This window comes from Vicugna pacos, unplaced genomic scaffold (genome assembly GCF_048564905.1).
Source record: "Vicugna pacos unplaced genomic scaffold, VicPac4 scaffold_19, whole genome shotgun sequence".
Lineage (NCBI taxonomy): Eukaryota > Metazoa > Chordata > Mammalia > Artiodactyla > Camelidae > Vicugna > Vicugna pacos.
Window position 1 is genome coordinate 10,915,692 of NW_027328740.1, and position 18,947 is coordinate 10,934,638.

The following is an 18,947-nucleotide window of genomic DNA, read 5'->3' on the forward strand; positions in this document are numbered from 1 at the left end:
GGATGAGAGATGTTCTGCTACAATGGAGAATACTGGCGTGGAGACAGCTGTAGAGGATACCAGGCTCAAAAGACATTCATGAGACATATTGATCCTCGCTGATACGGGCAGAAACATACGGAGTGCCAACGTGGACTTGAGGAAGTTCCTCAATTCTCTTCTCCAAGAACGGGTCCAAGGTCCCTGACATCTGCAAGAGAAGAGATGGCAGAGATGATCAAAACGCTCCTGTTCTTGGAAGAGGTCTTGAGAATCCACACGTCCCAAGGGGCATTCCCAAGCATTCAGACCAGAATTCACCAAGCCCAGGTAAGCCTTTTCCCAGGTTTGGGCCTAGCTAGCAAGCACTTGCCCTTCCCTCCCCTCCACTCAGGCATCCATTTGGAAGGATCAGTACCTGAGCTGCAATGAAGCCATTACGAGAAGAGCAAGCCCCTCCTAGAATCAGAGTTCCTCCAGCTTCACACTCTGTGAACAACAGTGAACTCCTTAAAGGTCAAAGAGTCTCGGCTGGAATCGATAGGAATTGAATACTTAGCTCACACCTAGAAACGATGGCCTTCCGCTAGATTCAGCAAATGTTGTGTTTATGTCTTCCCTGGGGTGAAGGGAGTGTGGTAAGTGAGGGGAATCTTTGACTGAACTTGAATCTGTATTAGGCCTCAGTTTTTCAAGACAGTATAGGTAAATAGTACATGTCAGAAAGTGAACTGTACTGTAAAAGTCGCCAATGACATTAAAGACACAGCTTCTGTGGATCGTCTTTCAATTGAGTCAAGCCCCCGGGGGCACTATATCATGGGGGTGCAGACTTGGTTGCGTTAAATGGCTTTACCCAAAATGATCGGTTGATAAAGCGTTCTCATCACTGATAGAAGAACACCTGGTTCTCAATAGACTAGCATAACTGCAGCAGGGTTGTCCTAGCTATAATGCCTCTAGGTGCTTTTGGATTCAAACCTAAATGGATATATTTGGTTTATTTCCTCTTGTAGTTTCCTAGAGAGGGATGTTACCCCTTGAAATGCCAACATTGGCCAGTAGGTGTCATTGGGAGTAAAGGGCACCACATGCACAAGTGTATCCAAGGTTGGGGGTTATTTCATGTTTCCAATAGTTATTTCATGGTTCCTGTTGGTTTCAGAGGCTTCAACCGTAAAGAGCTAACATGACCCCTTTAACAGTTTGGACTGGAAGTTTGCATTCTTTCTGTCTAGGTTTTCCGTAGAGCTGACAAAATGTTACCAAAATTGACAAGTCTGGCTTCTAGGTCGATACAGTGTGTTTCAAAAAATAACTTCATTTTTGTATACTCCCAAAACATGTAAATGAATTCTGTTAAACTTCTTAAATACTGCAAATGAGATATCAACACACTGTCAAAACAGGTGTCTTCAGACAATCCCTCCCACCGAGGCTGTATAGAAACAAAGAGCTAAGCAAATATCACATTTCTGTGAAATGTATCTGGATAGTGTTGATTCATCGATGCCCAGTTGGCAGAGAAGAAGTGCAACCTGCACTCACTCGCTCCCATGTACAGAGCAATGGAAACATCCACTCACCCAGCCCTTGGCACAGGACACTTGCCGAAGAGAGGTCTGTTACTTCCAAAGACAGGATGAGGCCTCAGGACACCTGGAAGCAGGAGAAGGCAAAGCAGGGAATGGAAACCAGTGCAGGGTCTGACCCCTGGTGATGGAGCAACAAGGGTGAAACTCTGTTTGCCTTGGACGCACACTCTCAAGCGGACAGGAGACATGGGATTGAAGGTGATGTGCTGAGATTTACAAGAGTGCACAGCAGATGCTTGGCTGACAGAACTCAAAGAAACCAGCGCAAAATATCCCCACAGTTGATTCTGAGACCAAGATCCGAGCTGCCAAATTTGAGGGAGCAGAGGCAACGGTCAGTGAGGGATAGGGCTACGGATGATGGCACACGCTGAGTCTCAGGGATCTGGACTGCATTGTGGGATGTGGTGGGTCGAATCAAGAGAGCAAACCGATCTGTGTAAAAATGATAAAGCAACCACACTGGTCGCGCGCTGGAGATTACCGATATGTCCCATGGCCACAGCCAGTTCATCTGCAGGACCAGGGACCAATTGGGCATTTTGCCAATAGAGCACGTGTGGGGCTGAATCAGAGCTATCGTGCATCTGGTCTGAGGGATCCAGGGGGCCTTGGGTTTGAAATCAGAATGAAAAGCCTTAGGATCTGCTACATTCCTAACCTGGGCTGGGATTATGGTTCGGTTTGAGGCACAGGATGCGCAACAGCTCCGTGGTTGCCTTCGTGCACCCGTGCCACAAGGATGAGAGGACAAGGAAGAGTGGTCCAAGTCCACAGCGTGAGAAGAGGAAGCATTTCCTTCAGCACTATCTCCCAAAAGCGGATGCTACATTTTGGATGGCACCGGCACGGTACGGCACCGAGGACACCAAGGTAGGTCTGCGGGATCATTCCAGCAGGCCCTGATGTGTGACATTCATGGATGAGCTTCCACTGGTGTTTCAGTAGACAGAGAAACTCTGGGAAGAACTGCTTTCATTGGGACATTCCCGTGGCACTACAAAGCACAAGCGCACTCTAAGTTTGCTTTGTTTTAAACACTCCAAAATGACATAGAGCAGAATGCAGAGCTGAGAACCTTTAGAAGCCTCATTTCCACAAGAGGAAGTGTCCTGCGCACTTTCAGAATTGTGAGATATGCGTAATCAAAATGAAGTTATGCTAATCGAAATAGTATGGGATGTTCATCACAACAAATGCAACACCAGCAATTGGAGATATACCAGACAACACACACAGGAACAGAATATGTCATCAATGTCTACGAGAAGTTGTCCTCACAGAAATCCCATGGAATTGCGTAGAGACAAGGGTCTAAAATTTTCACTTAACAAAGCCCTAGAAGTCTACATTAGATACCTGATATTACCTGACCAGTAGAGATGAAGAAGTACAGTAAAAGAAACAGGAAGTACAATTTTCAGTTCCAAAGATATTGAAGGCCCAGAAGATAAGCTTTCAACCAACTAGACAGCAAAACGCACTCCAGACCAAGTGTTGAAAATGGAGGTCTGGAAAACCCTGAAGAACAACATTGTCTCAGAATCACAAAAGGCAAAATATTAGAAAAGGGGAAGAGAAAGTCTAAAGACGAGCCAAAAAAATATCAGAAAACTCAATGGATGTGATAATATCAGGGCTAAAATTCAGTCCTTAGCAGACTAGATAATGCAGAGGGACGTGTGAATGACTGTGAAGACAGGGGAACAGAAATCCCTCGGTCAGAAGCAGACATAGGAAAGCAAGTGCAAACCAATGAAACATTGCTGTTGAATCCTGGGTTAAGACAGGGCATGAAAGACTAGAGTTCATAAGAGTCCCAGATGGAAAAGCAAGAGATAAAGAAACAAAAAATGTCTGAAAATGTATCTGTAGAAAAATCAGACTGAAACGTGCTGAAAGCCAAGAAAGAATCATCTATGCGAATTCAGGAATTACACAGCATCCAAAGGAGGTGGAATCCCAATAGACCTACCAGCAGCTGTATGATTCAAATCAACAAAGTTCACGAATATCCCAGTGATTTAAAATGCACCTGGAGGAAACAACATAGTCACAAGGGAACCTCCAGAGGGGTTTCAGCTGATATCTCGGCAGCAATATTGCAGGACAGGGAGGAGTGCCAGGACACAGTCCATATCCTGAATGGCCAAATGCTGCCACCTAGGGTAGCCTATGCCCCATGACCACCATTTCTAATAGCGGCAGAGCTAGAGAATTCCACAGACCGGCAAATCTTAAAAGAATTCAGCAGTTCAAAACTTCTTCTGAAAGGAAGGTTGAGAATACTCCCCTGAATAGAAAAGCAGCAAGATGAAATGGAAAGAAGAAAACCATTATTGGAAATGCAAGAAGAGCATGAGTGGCAAAGAAGAAACAAGAAGAAGGCAAGGAGGACATCAAAACCCTAAAGATGGGAGAGGGAAGCAGGAAATCATAGGTGATTGGAAGCACTCTCTTAAGTGAATCAGCTTATTGGACTCTCTGTTTGAAGCGAAAGGAGAGATGCATGGCCTGACGTGTTTGCAAAACAAGCAAGAAGCAGACCAACAAAGAATCAAACCAACAAACAAGCACCAAAAGGGTACGGTTGGCTGACATATACCAAGGGAATCATGATTATTCAAAAGAAAATACTCAAGGTGATGTCAAGGAACATTCAGCACGCATCGACCCAGTATCGCGGCTTGCATGTACTCAGCACACTTGTCTTCGGAAATCAGAGGCGTGCATTCATATTCGTAAATATTGATTCATAAGAGCATATCGTGACCTAAGCCAAATGCCGATTTGGAATCAAATGGATTCCTAGTCCGTGATGTAGACTTGTATGTCTTCCAACAGGATGAAGGAATGCCATATTCTACGCTACGTAGAGAAGAAATGTAAGAAGCCTATAACAAAGGCACGTAGATCTGCCAAAGTGTACTAAGAGCAAAAGAGACAGACAGTAAAGTGCACATTGGGGTTGGTTTCATTTCTTGGAATTTCAGCCCCCATGAAACAAATGGATCCATGTCCTGAGAGTGCGGGTGTTTCAGCAGAAATCAGGCGACACATATGTATTCCGGGTGTACGGATATTATAGGAACATAAGTCTCCTTTAGAGGGTCTCTGTGTACTGTGAACTGTTAGAAAGTTTAAAGACGTGTGAAACCATCAACTAAAAAGGGACCCACTTCCCTCCATTGGTTCTGTGCATACAGATCTGAACAAAAGGAAAGAGGGAAGAAGAGAGGCCCATGGGACGCTAGTGGGTAGAATCACATTTACCTTAGGAACCTCTGGTCGGATGCAGCCCCTCCCCCAACACTGACAAGATGCAGCAGCCATTGGGGATGGCAGTTACCGGTTGGATTCCAGGTGGAATGTTGGTGTGTACCGCGAGGCTTGTTGTGGCTGTTGGATCCTAGGTAACCGGGCAGAGTTCTGTGGGTGGATCAGTGTGATGGAGGGGCTGCCGCCCTCTGTGGAGCTTGGCTTAGGTGTTTGGTCCGGGAAGCTGTGTAAGTTCGAGATACTGCTGCTGCCCAAAGACCTGAGTTCACAGGTCAGTTTCCAGAAACTTTAAGAGCAGACAGTGGAAGATCTGCCTGTCATCAGCTTACTGGTGAGGCTCCGAGGTACTTTCAGACTTGCCCAGTCCTGGTGAAGTCGACTTTAGGGGAGACACGAAGAGAAGCTGGGTGAAAAGCTGGCTGCACGGATTGAGGAGAGATGCGAACACATGGATGAGAGATGTTCTGCTACAATGGAGAATACTGGCGTGGAGACAGCTGTAGAGGATACCAGGCTCAAAAGACATTCATGAGACATATTGATCCTCGCTGATACTGGCAGAAACATACGGAGTGCCAACGTGGACTTGAGGAAGTTCCTCAATTCTCTTCTCCAAGAACGGGTCCAAGGTCCCTGACATCTGCAAGAGAAGAGATGGCAGAGATGATCAAAACGCTCCTGTTCTTGGAAGAGGTCAGATAATCCACACGACCCAAGGGGCATTCCCAACCATTCAGACAAGAATTCACCAAGCCCAGGTAAGCCTTTTCCCAGGTTTGGGCCTAGCTAGCAAGCACTTGCCCTTCCCTCCCCTCCACTCAGGCATCCATTTGGAAGGATCAGTACCTGAGCTGCAATGAAGCCATTACGAGAAGAGCAAGCTCCTCCTAGAATCAGAGTTCCTCCAGCTTCACACTCTGTGAACAACAGTGAACTCCTTAAAGGTCAAAGAGTCTCGGCTGGAATCGATAGGAATTGAATACTTAGCTCACACCTAGAAACGATGGCCTTCCGCTAGATTCAGCAAATGTTGTGTTTATGTCTTCCCTGGGGTGAAGGGAGTGTGGTAAGTGAGGGGAATCTTTGACTGAACTTGAATCTGTATTAGGCCTCAGTTTTTCAAGACAGTATAGGTAAATAGTACATGTCAGAAAGTGAACTGTAGTGTAAAAGTCGCCAATGACATTAAAGACACAGCTTCTGTGGATCGTCTTTCAATTGAGTCAAGCCCCCGGGGGCACTATATCATGGGGGTGCAGACTTGGTTGCGTTAAATGGCTTTACCCAACATGATCGGGTGATAAAGCGTTCTCATCACTGATAGAAGAACACCTGGTTCTCAATAGACTAGCATAACTGCAGCAGGGTTGTCCTAGCTATAATGCCTCTAGGTGCTTTTGGATTCAAACCTAAATGGATATATTTGGTTTGTTTCCTCTTGTATTTTCCTAGAGAGGGATGTTACCCCTTGAAATGCCAACATTGGCCAGTAGGTGTCATTGGGAGTAAAGGGCACCACATGCACAAGTGTATCCAAGGTTGGGGGTTATTTCATGTTTCCAATAGTTATTTCATGGTTCCTGTTGGTTTCAGAGGCTTCAACCGTAAAGAGCTAACATGACCCCTTTAACAGTTTGGACTGGAAGTTTGCATTCTTTCTGTCTAGGTTTTCCGTAGAGCTGACAAAATGTTACCAAAATTGACAAGTCTGGCTTCTAGGTCGATACAGTGTGTTTCAAAAAATAACTTCATTTTTGTATACTCCCAAAACATGTAAATGAATTCTGTTAAACTTCTTAAATACTGCAAATGAGATATCAACACACTGTCAAAACAGGTGTCTTCGGACAATCCCTCCCACCGAGGCTGTATAGAAACAAAGAGCTAAGCAAATATCACATTTCTGTGAAATGTATCTGGATAGTGTTGATTCATCGATGCCCAGTTGGCAGAGAAGAAGTGCAACCTGCACTCACTCGCTCCCATGTACAGAGCAATGGAAACATCCACTCACCCAGCCCTTGGCACAGGACACTTGCCGAAGAGAGGTCTGTTACTTCCAAAGACAGGATGAGGCCTCAGGACACCTGGAAGCAGGAGAAGGCAAAGCAGGGAATGGAAACCAGTGCAGGGTCTGACCCCTGGTGATGGAGCAACAAGGGTGAAACTCTGTTTGCCTTGGACGCACACTCTCAAGCGGACAGGAGACATGGGATTGAAGGTGATGTGCTGAGATTTACAAGAGTGCACAGCAGATGCTTGGCTGACAGAACTCAAAGAAACCAGCGCAAAATATCCCCACAGTTGATTCTGAGACCAAGATCCGAGCTGCCAAATTTGAGGGAGCAGAGGCAACGGTCAGTGAGGGATAGGGCTACGGATGATGGCACACGCTGAGTCTCAGGGATCTGGACTGCATTGTGGGATGTGGTGGGTCGAATCAAGAGAGCAAACCGATCTGTGTAAAAATGATAAAGCAACCACACTGGTCGCGCGCTGGAGATTACCGATATGTCCCATGGCCACAGCCAGTGCATCTGCAGGACCAGGGACCAATTGGGCATTTTGCCAATAGAGCACGTGTGGGGCTGAATCAGAGCTATCGTGCATCTGGTCTGAGGGATCCAGGGGGCCTTGGGTTTGAAATCAGAATGAAAAGCCTTAGGATCTGCTACATTCCTAACCTGGGCTGGGTTTATGGTTCGGTTTGAGGCACAGGATGCGCAACAGCTCTGTGGTTGCCTTCGTGCACCCGTGCCACAAGGATGAGAGGACAAGGAAGAGTGGTCCAAGTCCACAGCGTGAGAAGAGGAAGCATTTCCTTCAGCACTATCTCCCAAAAGCGGATGCTACATTTTGGATGGCACCGGCACGGTACGGCACCGAGGACACCAAGGTAGGTCTGCGGGATCATTCCAGCAGGCCCTGATGTGTGACATTCATGGATGAGCTTCCACTGGTGTTTCAGTAGACAGAGAAACTCTGGGAAGAACTGCTTTCATTGGGACATTCCCGTGGCACTACAAAGCACAAGCGCACTCTCAGTTTGCTTTGTTTTAAACACTCCAAAATGACATAGAGCAGAATGCAGAGCTGAGAACCTTTAGAAGCCTCATTTCCACAAGAGGAAGTGTCCTGCGCACTTTCAGAATTGTGAGATATGCGTAATCAAAATGAAGTTATGCTAATCGAAATAGTATGGGATGTTCATGACAACAAATGCAACACCAGCAATTGGAGATATACCAGACAACACACACAGGAACAGAATATGGCATCAATGTCTACGAGAAGTTGTCCTCACAGAAATCCCAAGGAATTGCGTAGAGACAAGGGTCTAAAATTTTCACTTAACAAAGCCCTAGAAGTCTACATTAGATACCTGATATTACCTGACCAGTAGAGATGAAAAAGTACAGTAAAAGAAACAGGAAGTACCATTTTCAGTTCGAAAGATATTGAAGGCCCAGAAGATAAGCTTTCAAACAACTAGACAGCAAAACGCTCTCCAGACCAAGTGTTGAAAATGGAGGTCTGGAAAACCCTGAAGAACAACATTGTCTCAGAATCACAAAAGGCAGAATATCAGAAAAGGGGAAGAGAAAGTCTAAAGACGAGCCAAAAAATATCAGAAAACTCAATGGATGTGATAATATCAGGGCTAAAATTCAGTCCTTAGCAGACTAGATAATGCAGAGGGACGTGTGAATGACTGTGAAGACAGGGGAACAGAAATCCCTCGGTCAGAAGCAGACATAGGAAAGCAAGTGCAAACCAATGAAACATTGCTGTTGAATCCTGGGTTAAGACAGGGCATGAAAGACTAGAGTTCATAAGAGTCCCAGATGGAAAAGCAAGAGATAAAGAAACAAAAAATGTCTGAAAATGTATCTGTAGAAAAATCAGACTGAAACGTGCTGAAAGCCAAGAAAGAATCATCTATGCGAATTAAGGAATTACACAGCATCCAAAGGAGGTGGAATCCCAATAGACCTACCAGCAGCTGTATGATTCAAATCAACAAAGTTCAAGAATATCCCAGTGATTTAAAATGCACCTGGAGGAAACAACATTGTCAAAAGGGAACCTCCAGAGGGGTTTCAGCTGATATCTCGGCAGCAATATTGCAGGACAGGGAGGAGTGCCAGGACACAGTCCATATCCTGAATGGCCAAATGCTGCCAACTAGGGTAGCCTATGCCCCATGACCACCATTTATAATAGCGGCAGAGCTAGAGAATTCCACAGACCAGCAAATCTTGAAAGAATTCATCAGTTCGAGAAAAAAAAAAAAAAGAATTCAGCAGTTCGATTCTTATCCTAAAAGGCAGGATGAGAATACTCCCTTGAATAGAAAAGGAACAAGATGAAATGGAAAGAAGAAAACCATTATTGGAAATGCAAGAGGAGCATGAGTGGCAAAGAAGAAACAAGAACAAGGCAAGGAGGACATCAAAACCCTAAAGATGGGAGAGGGAAGCAGGAAATCTTAGGTGATTGGAAGCACTATTTTAAGTGAATCAGCTTATATGACTCTCTGTTTGAAGCGAACGGAGAGATGCATGGCCTGACGTGTTTGCCAAACAAACTAGAAGCAGACCAACAAAGAATCAAACAAACAAACTAGCACCAAAAGGGTACGGTTGGCTGACATATACCAAGGAAACCATGATTATTCAAAAGAAAATACTCAAGGTGATGTCAAGGATCATTCAGAATGCATCGAAACAGTATCGCGGCTTGCATGTACTCAGCACACTTGTATTCGGAAATCAGAGGTGTGCATTTATATTCATAAATGCTGATTCAAAAGAGCTTAGAGTGACCTAAACCAAATGCCTATTTGGAGTCCAGTGGATTCCTTGTCCTTGATATAGACTTGCAAGTCTTCCAACAGGATGAATGAATGCCATATTGTACCCTACGTGGAGAAGAAATGGCATAAGCCTATAACAAAGACAAGTAGCTCTGCAAATGTGTATTAAGAGCAAAAGAGACAGACAGTAAACTGCACATTGGGGTTGGTTTCATTTCTAGGAATTTCAGCCCCCATGGAACCAATGGATCCGTGTCCTGAGAGTGCGGGTGTTTCAGCAGAAATCAACAGACGAATATGTATTCCGGGTGTACGGATATTACAGGAACATAAGTTTCCTTTAGTGGGTCTCTGTGTACTGTGAACTGTTAGAAAGTTTAAAGACGTGTGAAACCATCAACTGAAAATGGACACGCTTCCCTCCATTGGTACTGTGCATACAGATCTGAACAAAAGGAAAGAGGGAAGAACAAAGGCCCATGGGACGCTAGTGGGAAGAATCACATTTACCTTAGGAACCTCTGGTCGGATGCAGCCCCTCCCCCAACACTGACAAGTTGCAGCAGCCATTGGGGATGGCAGTTACCGGTTGGATTCCAGGTGGAATGTTGGTGTGTACCGCGAGGCTTGTTGTGGCTGTTGGATCCTAGGTAACCGGGCAGAGTTCTGTGGGTGGATCAGTGTGATGGAGGGGCTGCCGCCCTCTGTGGAGCTTGGCTTAGGTGTTTGGTCCGGGAAGCTGTGTGCGTTGAGATACTGCTGCTGCCCAAAGACCTGAGTTCACAGGTCAGTTTCCAGAACCTGAAAGGGAAGACAGTGGAAGATCTGCCTGTCATCAGCTTACTGGTGAGGCTGCGAGGTTCTTTCAGACTTGCTCAGTCCCGGTGGAGTCGACTTTATGGGAGACACCAAGAGAAGCTGGGCGAAAAGCTGGCTGCACGGATTGAGGAGAGATGCGAACACATTGATGAGAGACGTTCTGCTACAATGGAGAAGACTGGCCTGGAGACAGCTGTAGAGGATACCAGGCTCGCAAGACATTCATGAGACATATTGAACCTCGCTGAAACTGGCAGAAACATACGGAGTGCCAACGTGGACTTGAGGAAGTTCCTCGATTCTCTGCTCCAAGTACGGGTCCAAGATCCCTGACGTCTAAAAGAGAAGAGATGGCAGAGATGATCAAAACGCTCATGTTCTTGGAAGAGGTCGTGACAATCCACACGTCCCAAGGGGCATTTCCAAGCCACTCAGACCAAAATGCACCAAGCCCAGGTAAGCCTTTTTCCCAGGTTTGGGCCTAGCTATCAAGCACTTGCTCTTCCATCCCCCCCTCTCAGGCATCCATTTGGAAGGGTCAGTACCTGAGCTGCAATGAAGCCAGTACGAGAAGAGCAAGCCCCTCCTAGGATCAGAGTTCATCCAGCTTCACACTCTGTGAACAACACTGAACTCCTAAAGGTCAAAGAGTCTCGACTGAAATAGATAGGAATTGAATAGTTAGCTCACACAATGAAACGATGGCCTTCCGCTAGATTCAGCAAATGCTGGGTTTATGTCTTCTCTGGAGTGAAGGGAGTGTGGTAAGTGAGGGGAATCTTTGACTGAACTTGTATATGTATTAGGCCTCAGTTTTTCAAGAGAGTATAAGTAAATAGTATAATTCAGATAGTGAACTGAACCGTAAAATTCGCCAATGACTTTAAAGACAGCTTATGTGGATCCTGTTTCACTTGATCAAGCCCCCAGGGGCACTATATCATGAGGGTGCAGACTTGGTTGTATTAAATGGCTTTACCCAACATGATCGGATGATTAAACGTTCTCATCACTGATTGAAGAACACCTGGTTCTCCATAGACTAGCATAACTGCAGCAGGGTTCTCCTAGCTATAATGCCTCTAGGTGCTTTTGAATTCAAACCTAAATGTATATATTTGGTTTGTTTTCTCTTGTAATTTCCTAGAGAGGGATGTTACCCCTTGAAATGCCAACATTGGCCAGTAGGTGTCATTGGGAGTAAAGGGCACCACATGCACAAGTTTATCCAAGGTTGGGGGTTATTTAATATTTCCAATAGTTATTTCATGGTTCCTGTTGGTTTCGGAGGCTTCAACCGTAAAGAGCTGACATGACCCCTTTAACAGTTTGGACTGCTAGGTTGCATTCTATCTGTCTAGGTTTTCCGTAGAGCTGACAAAATGTTACCAAAATTGACAAGTCTGGCTTCTAGGTCGATTTAGTGTGTTTCAAAAAATAAATTCATTTTCGTACAACTCCCAAAACATGTAAATAAAATCTGTTAAACGCCTTAAAGACTGCAAATGAGATATCAACACAATGTCAAAACAGGTGTCTTCGGACAATCCCTCCCACCACGGCTGTATAGAAACAAAGAACTAATCAAATATCAGATTTCTGTGAAATGTATCTGGATAGTGTTGATTCATCGATGCCCAGTTGGCAGAGAAGAAGTGCAACCTGCACTCACTCGCTCCCATGTACAGAGCAATGGAAACATCCACTCACCCAGCCCTTGGCACAGGACACTTGCCGAAGAGAGGTCTGTTACTTCCAAAGACAGGATGAGGCCTCAGGACACCTGGAAGCAGGAGAAGGCAAAGCAGGGAATGGAAACCAGTGCAGGGTCTGACCACTGGTGATGGAGCAACAAGGGTGAAACTCTGTTTACCTTGGACGCACACTCTCAAGCGGACAGGAGACATGGGATTGAAGGTGATGTGCTGAGATTTACAAGAGTGCACAGCAGATACTTGGCTGACAGAACTCAAAGAAACCAGCGCAAAATATCCCCACAGTTGATTCTGAGACCAAGATACGAGCTGCCAAATTTGAGGTAGCAGAGGCAACGGTCAGTGAGGGATAGGGCTACGGATGATGGCACACGCTGAGTCTCAGGGATCTGGAGTGCATTGTGGGATGTGGTGGGTCGAATCAAGAGAGCAAACCGAACTGTGTACCAATGATAAAGCAACCACACTGGTCGCGCGCTGGAGATTACCGATATGTCCCATGGCCACAGCCAGTGCATCTGCAGGACCAGGGACCAATTGGGCATTTTGCCAATAGAGCATGTGTGGGGCTGAATCAGAGCTATCGTGCATCTGGTCTGAGGGATCCAGGGGGCCTTGGGTTTGAAATCAGGATAAAAAGCCTTAGGATCTGCTACATTCCTAACCTGGGCTGGGATTATGGTTTGGTTTGAGGCACAGGATGCGCAACAGCTCTGTGGTTGCCTTCGTGCACCCGTACCACAAGGATGAGAGGACAAGGAAAAGTGGTTCAAGTCCACAGCGTGAGAAGAGGAAGCATTTCCTTCAGCACTATCACCCAAAAGCAGATGCTACATTTTGGATGGCACCGGCACGGTACGGCACCGAGGACACCAAGGTAGGTCTGCGGGATCATTCCAGCAGGCCCTGATGTGTGACATCCATGGATGAGCTTCCACTGTTGTTTCAGTAGACAGAGAAGCTCTGGGAAGAACTGCTTTCATTGGGACATTCCCGTGGCACTGCAAAGCACAAGCGCACTCTCAGTTTGCTTGGTTTTAAACACTCCAAAATGACATAGAGCAGAATGCAGAGCTGAGAACCTTTAGAAGCCTCATTTCCACAAGAGGAAGTGTCCTGCGCACTTTCAGAATTGTGAGATATGCGTAATCAAAATGAAGTTATGCTAATCGAAATAGTATGGGATGTTCATCACAACAAATGCAACACCAGCAATTGGAGATATACCAGACAACACACACAGGAACAGAATTTGGCATCAATGTCTACGAGAAGTTGTCCTCACAGAAATCCCATGGAATTGCGTAGAGACAAGAGTCTAAAATTTTCACTTAACAAAGCCCTAGAAGTCTACATTAGATACCTGATATTACATGACCAGTAGAGATGAAGAAGTACAGTAAAAGAAACAGGAATTTTCATTTCCAGTTCCGAAGATTTTGAAGGCCCAGAAGATAAGCTTTCAAACAACTAGACAGCAAAACGCTCTCCAGACCAAGTGTTGAAAATGGAGGTCTGGAAAACCCTGAAGAACAACATTGTCTCAGAATCACAAAAGGCAGAATATCAGAAAAGGGGAAGAGAAAGTCTAAAGACGAGCCAAAAAATATCAGAAAACTCAATGGTTGTGATAATATCAGGGCTAAAATTCAGTCCTTAGCAGACTAGATAATGCAGAGGGACGTGTGAATGACTGTGAAGACAGGGGAACAGAAATCCCTCGGTCAGAAGCAGACATAGGAAAGCAAGTGCAAACCAATGAAACATTGCTGTTGAATCCTGGGTTAAGACAGGGCATGAAAGACTAGAGTTCATAAGAGTCCCAGATGGAAAAGCAAGAGATAAAGCAACAAAAAATGTCTGAAAATGTATCTGTAGAAAAATCAGACTGAAACGTGCTGAAAGCCAAGAAAGAATCATCTATGCGAATTCAGGAATTACACAGCATCCAAAGGAGGTGGAATCCCAATAGACCTACCAGCAGCTGTATGATTCAAATCAACAAAGTTCACGAATATCCCAGTGATTTAAAATGCACCTGGAGGAAACAACATAGTCACAAGGGAACCTCCAGAGGGGTTTCAGCTGATATCTCGGCAGCAATATTGCAGGACAGGGAGGAGTGCCAGGACACAGACCATATCCTGAATGGCCAAATGCTGCCACCTAGGGTAGCCTATGCCCCATGACCACCATTTCTAATAGCGGCAGAGCTAGAGAATTCCACAGACCGGCAAATCTTAAAAGAATTCAGCAGTTCAAAACTTCTTCTAAAAGGAAGGTTGAGAATACTCCCCTGAATAGAAAAGCAGCAAGATGAAATGGAAAGAAGAAAACCATTATTGGAAATGCAAGAAGAGCATGAGTGGCAAAGAAGAAACAAGAAGAAGGCAAGGAGGACATCAAAACCCTAAAGATGGGAGAGGGAAGCAGGAAATCATAGGTGATTGGAAGCACTCTCTTAAGTGAATCAGCTTATTGGACTCTCTGTTTGAAGCGAAAGGAGAGATGCATGGCCTGACGTGTTTGCAAATCAAGCAAGAAGCAGACCAACAAAGTATCAAACAAACAAACAAGCACCAAAAGGGTACGGTTGGCTGACATATACCAAGGGAATCATGATTATTCAAAAGAAAATACTCAATGTGATGTCAAGGATCATTCAGCACGCATCGACCCAGTATCGCGGCTTGCATATACTCAGTACACTTGTCTTCGGAAATCAGAGGCGTGCATTCATATTCGTAAATATTGATCCATAAGAGCATATCGTGACCTAAGCCAAATGCCGATTTGGAATCAAATGGATTCCTAGTCCGTGATGTAGACTTGTATGTCTTCCAACAGGATGAAGGAATGCCATATTCTACGCTACGTAGAGAAGAAATGTAAGAAGCCTATAACAAAGGCACGTAGATCTGCCAAAGTGTACTAAGAGCAAAAGAGACAGACAGTAAAGTGCACATTGGGGTTGGTTTCATTTCTTGGAATTTCAGCCCCCATGAAACAAATGGATCCATGTCCTGAGAGTGCGGGTGTTTCAGCAGAAATCAGGCGACGCATATGTATTCCGGGTGTACGGATATTATAGGAACATAAGTCTCCTTTAGAGGGTCTCTGTGTACTGTGAACTGTTAGAAAGTTTAAAGACGTGTGAAACCATCAACTAAAAAGGGACCCACTTCCCTCCATTGGTTCTGTGCATACAGATCTGAACAAAAGGAAAGAGGGAAGAAGAAAGGGCCATGGGACGCTAGTGGGTAGAATCACATTTACCTTAGGAACCTCTCGTCGGATGCAGCCCCTCCCCCAACACTGACAAGATGCAGCAGCCATTGGGGATGGCAGTTACCGGTTGGATTCCAGGTGGAATGTTGGTGTGTACCGCGAGGCTTGTTGTGGCTGTTGGATCCTAGGTAACCGGGCAGAGTTCTGTGGGTGGATCAGTGTGATGGAGGGGCTGCCGCCCTCTGTGGAGCTTGGCTTAGGTGTTTGGTCCGGGAAGCTGTGTAAGTTCGAGATACTGCTGCTGCCCAAAGACCTGAGTTCACAGGTCAGTTTCCAGAACCTTTAAGAGCAGACAGTGGAAGATCTGCCTGTCATCAGCTTACTGGTGAGGCTCCGAGGTACTTTCAGACTTGCCCAGTCCTGGTGAAGTCGACTTTAGGGGAGACACGAAGAGAAGCTGGGCGAAAAGCTGGCTGCACGGATTGAGGAGAGATGCGAACACATGGATGAGAGATGTTCTGCTACAATGGAGAATACTGGCGTGGAGACAGCTGTAGAGGATACCAGGCTCAAAAGACATTCATGAGACATATTGATCCTCGCTGATACGGGCAGAAACATACGGAGTGCCAACGTGGACTTGAGGAAGTTCCTCAATTCTCTTCTCCAAGAACGGGTCCAAGGTCCCTGACATCTGCAAGAGAAGAGATGGCAGAGATGATCAAAACGCTCCTGTTCTTGGAAGAGGTCGTGAGAATCCACACGTCCCAAGGGGCATTCCCAAGCCATTCAGACCAGAATTCACCAAGCCCAGGTAAGCCTTTTCCCAGGTTTGGGCCTAGCTAGCAAGCACTTGCCCTTCCCTCCCCTCCACTCAGGCATCCATTTGGAAGGATCAGTACCTGAGCTGCAATGAAGCCATTACGAGAAGAGCAAGCCCCTCCTAGAATCAGAGTTCCTCCAGCTTCACACTCTGTGAACAACAGTGAACTCCTTAAAGGTCAAATAGTCTCGGCTGGAATCGATAGGAATTGAATACTTAGCTCACACCTAGAAACGATGGCCTTCCGCTAGATTCAGCAAATGTTGTGTTTATGTCTTCCCTGGGGTGAAGGGAGTGTGGTAAGTGAGGGGAACCTTTGACTGAACTTGAATCTGTATTAGGCCTCAGTTTTTCAAGACAGTATAGGTAAATAGTACATGTCAGAAAGTGAACTGTACTGTAAAAGTCGCCAATGACATTAAAGACACAGCTTCTGTGGATCGTCTTTCAATTGAGTCAAGCCCCCGGGGGCACTATATCATGGGGGTGCAGACTTGGTTGCGTTAAATGGCTTTACCCAACATGATCGGATGATTAATCGTTCTCATCACTGATAGAAGAACACCTGGTTCTCAATAGACTAGCATAACTGCAGCAGGGTTGTCCTAGCTATAATGCCTCTAGGTGCTTTTGGATTCAAACCTAAATGGATATATTTGGTTTATTTCCTCTTGTATTTTCCTAGAGAGTGATGTTACCCCTTGAAATGCCAACATTGGCCAGTAGGTGTCATTGGGAGTAAAGGGCACCACATGCACAAGTGTATCCAAGGTTGGGGGTTATTTCATGTTTCCAATAGTTATTTCATGGTTCCTGTTGGTTTCGGAGGCTTCAACCGTAAAGAGCTGACATGACCCCTTTAACAGTTTGGACTGGAAGTTTGCATTCTTTCTGTCTAGGTTTTCCGTAGAGCTGACAAAATGTTACCAAAATTGACAAGTCTGGCTTCTAGGTCGATACAGTGTGTTTCAAAAAATAACTTCATTTTCGTATACTCCCAAAACATGTAAATGAATTCTGTTAAACTTCTTAAAGACTGCAAATGAGATATCAACACACTGTCAAAACAGTTGTCTTCGGACAATCCCTCCCACCGAGGCTGTATAGAAACAAAGAGCTGAGCAAATATCACATGTCTGTGAAATGTATCTGGATAGTGTTGATTCATCGATGCCCAGTTGGCAGAGAAGAAGTGCAACCTGCACTCACTCGCTCCCATGTACAGAGCAATGGAAACATCCACTCACCCAGCCCTTGGCACAGGACACTTGCCGAAGAGAGGTCTGTTACTTCCAAAGACAGGATGAGGCCTCAGGACACCTGGAAGCAGGAGAAGGCAAAGCAGGGAATGGAAACCAGTGCAGGGTCTGACCCCTGGTGATGGAGCAACAAGGGTGAAACTCTGTTTGCCTTGGACGCACACTCTCAAGCGGACAGGAGACATGGGATTGAAGGTGATGTGCTGAGATTTACAAGAGGGCACAGCAGATGCTTGGCTGACAGAACTCAAAGAAACCAGCGCAAAATATCCCCACAGTTGATTCTGAGACCAAGATCCGAGCTGCCAAATTTGAGGGAGCAGAGGCAACGGTCAGTGAGGGATAGGGCTAGGGATGATGGCACACGCTGAGTCTCAGGGATCTGGACTACATTGTGGGATGTGGTGGGTCGAATCAAGAGACCAAACCGAACAGTGTACCAATGATAAAGCAACCACACTGGTCGTGCGCTGGAGATTACCGATATGTCCCATGGCCACAGCCAGTGCATCTGCAGGACCAGGGACCAATTGGGCATTTTGCCAATAGAGCACGTGTGGGGCTGAATCAGAGCTATCGTGCATCTGGTCTGAGGGATCCATGGGGCCTTGGGTTTGAAATCAGAATGAAAAGCCTTAGGATCTGCTACATTCCTAACCTGGGCTGGGATTATGGTTTGGTTTGAGGCACAGGATGCGCAACAGCTCTGTGGTTGCCTTCGTGCACCCGTGCCACAAGGATGAGGGGACAAGGAAGAGTGGTCCGAGTCCACAGCGTGAGAAGAGGAAGCATTTCCTTCAGCACTATCTCCCAAAAGCGGATGCTACATTTTGGATGGCACCGGCACGGTACGGCACCGAGGACAACAAGGTAGGTCTGCGGGATCATTCCAGCAGGCCCTGATGTGTGACACCCATGGATGAGCTTCCACTGGTGTTTCAGTAGACAGAGAAACTCTGGGAAGAACTGCTTTCAGTGGGACATTCCCGTGGCACTACAAAGCACAAGCGCACTCTCAGTTTGCTTTGTTTTAAACACTCCAAAATGACATAGAGCAGAATGCAGATCTGAGAACCTTTAGAAGCCTCATTTCCACAAGAGGAAGTGTCCTGCGCACTTTCAGAATTGTGAGATATGCGTAATCAAAATGAAGTTATGCTAATCGAAATAGTATGGGATGTTCATCACAACAAATGCAACACCAGCAATTGGAGATATACCAGACAACACACACAGGAACAGAATATGGCATCAATGTCTACGAGAAGTTGTCCTCACATTAATCCCATGGAATTGCGTAGAGACAAGAGTCTAAAATTTTCACTTAACAAAGCCCTAGAAGTCTACATTAGATACCTGATATTACCTGACCAGTAGAGATGAAGAAGTACAGTAAAAGAAACAGGAAGTACCATTTTCAGTTCCAAAGATATT

At 45.7% G+C, this 18,947-nt stretch overlaps 3 long non-coding RNA genes across 4 annotated transcripts; all 3 read right to left on the minus strand.

The window, feature by feature from the left end:
* LOC140693466 (uncharacterized) lies at positions 1–4,949 on the minus strand. Of its 2 annotated transcripts, XR_012069217.1 has the most exons (4): positions 4,848–4,947; positions 1,566–1,638; positions 398–468; positions 9–190 (listed from the first exon to the last, which is right to left on the minus strand). It is a non-coding gene; the product is annotated as an uncharacterized lncRNA (long non-coding RNA). The 2 variants fall into 2 exon arrangements; XR_012069216.1 differs by lacking the exon at positions 398–468 and having other exon boundaries at positions 1–190; positions 4,848–4,949.
* A 342-nt stretch (positions 4,950–5,291) lies between these two features.
* Positions 5,292–10,244, minus strand: LOC140693464 (uncharacterized). The gene is made up of 3 exons (XR_012069214.1): positions 10,180–10,244; positions 6,868–6,940; positions 5,292–5,493 (listed from the first exon to the last, which is right to left on the minus strand). It is a non-coding gene; the product is annotated as an uncharacterized lncRNA (long non-coding RNA).
* A 314-nt stretch (positions 10,245–10,558) lies between these two features.
* Positions 10,559–12,512, minus strand: LOC140693465 (uncharacterized). The gene is made up of 4 exons (XR_012069215.1): positions 12,362–12,512; positions 12,199–12,271; positions 11,034–11,145; positions 10,559–10,824 (listed from the first exon to the last, which is right to left on the minus strand). It is a non-coding gene; the product is annotated as an uncharacterized lncRNA (long non-coding RNA).
* Positions 12,513–18,947: the final 6,435 nt, after the last annotated feature.